The following is a 2,918-nucleotide window of genomic DNA, read 5'->3' on the forward strand; positions in this document are numbered from 1 at the left end:
ATTGTCCAAAAGTATTTAAATAATTACATTTGTTCAAAGTATTTAAGCAATTACTGCTCCAAATATTGGGTAGTCACAAAAGTCATGACACATATTTGCATAGAAAAATGCATTATGACTTTTCTGATGACCTAAGAGTAGTCATGCAAATAGCTTTTTAAGATCTAAAAATTCTGTTGAGAAGCAAACTTGCTCCCAGGAAACAAGAGAGTTGGGTGGTGCCCATCCTGCATCAGCAGCTCATGGACTGAAGGGTGGAGTGATCTGGGAAGGCTTCAGGAGGAGGAGGCAGCAGGCTGGGGTCTTGAAGAATGAGGAAGGTGGGGCTGGGTGAGGAGATGGAGAAGAACAATGGCCTGGAAGTGGCAATTAATCTCTTCAGTAAACATTTACTAGACAAGACGCACATTGGAAAAAGTCAGGAAGCTTTCTGAGCCTGTTTCTGGAAGACTTGAAAGACAATGTGTATCAATGCACTTAGCATACTTCTGGAAACAGGGTAGGTGTTTGATCCATACACACCAACTTCTATCAGGTTAGATTATGAGCACACGATGAATGGGGAGTTGGAAGAAATTGCTCAGGATCCTGGAAAGCTCTGGGATCAGGAATTGCTTAAAGACTGACACAGTAGGGGCTGGTGTAGATGTGAGTTTTGGGGAAGAAGGAGAGGAGAATGGGCAATCACAGCATTCTGAATCAGCTCTGGTGAAACTCAGTAGAATTTCCCGTAGACAAATACCAACCTTAGCAGATGGTACTCTCCACCCTGACGTCCCTCCAAGAGAGGATTCAAGATCGTCTTAGCCCAGCCACGTTGGATGGTTTTGGGGCTTACTTTCATTCCAGCCCGTGTCTTCCAAGTTCTCCTTTGTAGAGCTGTTTTGGGAGAGGCTGCACATCCAGATCTGATGACAAGACACACAGTTCTGGCAAACAGACGCTGACGCCGAGGACTGAAGCACATTCCGGTACTAACCTGAGTCTATAAAGCTGTTTCTATCCCCTCTTGATCTCGGGTGAGTTTGGAGACTCAGAGCTCTGGGGAGGTCCTTGAAACATACCTATTCCTATATCTTCTCCCAGGTCCTGGAAGACTCAAGCTTCAGGGAAAAAGATTATTCTCTGCAGATTTGGGGCACTTATTTTGGTCTAGAGGCAGAGGGAGGTTAGGATCTCCTTGAGGAGCTGGAGCTGTGGTTTTGTTTTTGCCAATAGGCTCAGCAGGAGAAGGAAGGAACCTACCTGTTTTTTCCCTGGGTTCTGCAATCTGGATAAAGAGAAGTCCTCTTGTCCCTTGGGAGCTTGCAGAAACCTGGGGGACAGTCACCCAGTCATTTGACTAATCAACCTAGGAGGCCTTTTCTGCTAGATATTGGGGGCTGTCCTGGGTCCTAATGCTGATCAAATGAATTGGGGACACTGAGTTTAGAGATTAATGAGGAGCTGAGTGTGGTCTAGGGCTAGAGGTTAGGGATAAGATTTTTTTTTTTTAAATCATAATACATTTCACTGCTATTGGCAAAGGCTATGTCCTAGCAGTGGTGGAGCATCAGGGGGAGTCAGAGACCTGTAATGTTTGGGGGAAGGAAAAAGAAACATGGCGGGAACATTCCCTCTGACAGAACTTTCCTGTTTTCCGCATCTGGCCTGCCATCACCAATGGACTTTCTCGCCCTTCAGCATTTGGCGTGCCCGCCAAAGTTGAACAGATACAGTGAACTTTATTGGCCAGACAAGGACCCGTGGTGACCACCTGTTGGACAACAGCCCTTTAAGAACGAGCAGCAACCACCCTGGGTGTGACTCCCTCGGCCTCTGACCAGGCTGAGGCCGAGGGACCTCACCTGAGAGTGCAGAATAAATTATTCTGATTTTATTAAACCCCATGGCCTGACTGGTATTTTCGCCTTTGCCACCTCTGACTTCGCCACCACTCCCAAATCAAACCTAACATCTGGTGCCGCAACCCGGGAGGGGCTGGATGCTTCTTGGTTAGATCCCCTCCATCCAACTCTCACACAGTCACCCTGGGAATCTAAGTGGCCTCAATCCCGTTTGAAGGACCTCTGGAGTTTTCCTGTCTGTAGTCGCAGCTGTGCCAGGAACCCTCCTCCTCCATTCTGATACCCCAGGGGTACCCTAAGGATCGTCTTGTCTCAGGGCTGCCTGGACAACACTTACCTTCATCCTTCTCTATTCTGGGTGCTCGAGGAGAACCCTAAGGATCGTCTCGTCTCAGGACTGCCTGAATGTCACTTTGCTTCACCCTCCTATCCTTGGAGAGATTATACCCAAGGGGGACACCTCTCAGCTCATTCTCTCTACCCGAGGTCTAATCTGTGATAGGGTCTGCTACCTCCAAACTTGATCCAAAAACACCTTTAGAGTGTGTCCTCTATAATCCAAATGCTGCCTGGTCTTCCTGTAGACCATGGCTTGGCCCAAATATTTACTAAACAATGGATCAATCTGGCTGCCTGAGGGCACTTTCGATTTCAGTGTCTTGACCGATCTTACCAGTTTTTGTCAGAGTAAGGGCAAATGGAAGGAAATCCCATATGTTCAGGCTTTTTAGTATCTGTGCTCTTGTCCCCGCCCCTGTACTACCTGCTCTCCCTCCCAGATTTTGCTTGCTAAGGCGGGCTAGGGCCAAAAACCTGCTCCTAGCCTTTCCAAGGAAACTTCTGAACTCCCTGAATCCTCTGCTTTCACTGTTCCCCTGGAATCTCTCTCCTCTCCGCCAAGGCCCCCTCCTGACCTCCCATTAAATTTTCCTGAACCCTCTGTCCCCCCACCTCCTTGCCCTGAAAATCCTTCCCACCCCCCCTTGGTCAACAATCCCTCTATCCTCCCCCATTGCTGGCCGTACATGCTCGAATGACCCACCCCCACCCCACCCTAGGTCGTGGCTGCCT

At 48.5% G+C, this 2,918-nt stretch overlaps 1 long non-coding RNA gene across 1 annotated transcript; it reads left to right on the top strand.

Annotated features, from left to right (window-relative positions):
- Nucleotides 1-312: 312 nt before the first annotated feature.
- On the top strand, nucleotides 313-1,806 carry LOC102496914 (uncharacterized). Its single transcript, XR_336336.1, has 3 exons — nucleotides 313-499; nucleotides 850-1,019; nucleotides 1,626-1,806. It is a non-coding gene; the product is annotated as an uncharacterized LOC102496914 (long non-coding RNA).
- Nucleotides 1,807-2,918: the final 1,112 nt, after the last annotated feature.

The sequence above is a fragment of the Tupaia chinensis genome, unplaced genomic scaffold, assembly GCF_000334495.1.
Source record: "Tupaia chinensis unplaced genomic scaffold, TupChi_1.0 Scaffold000709_1, whole genome shotgun sequence".
Taxonomy (NCBI): Eukaryota; Metazoa; Chordata; class Mammalia; order Scandentia; family Tupaiidae; genus Tupaia; species Tupaia belangeri.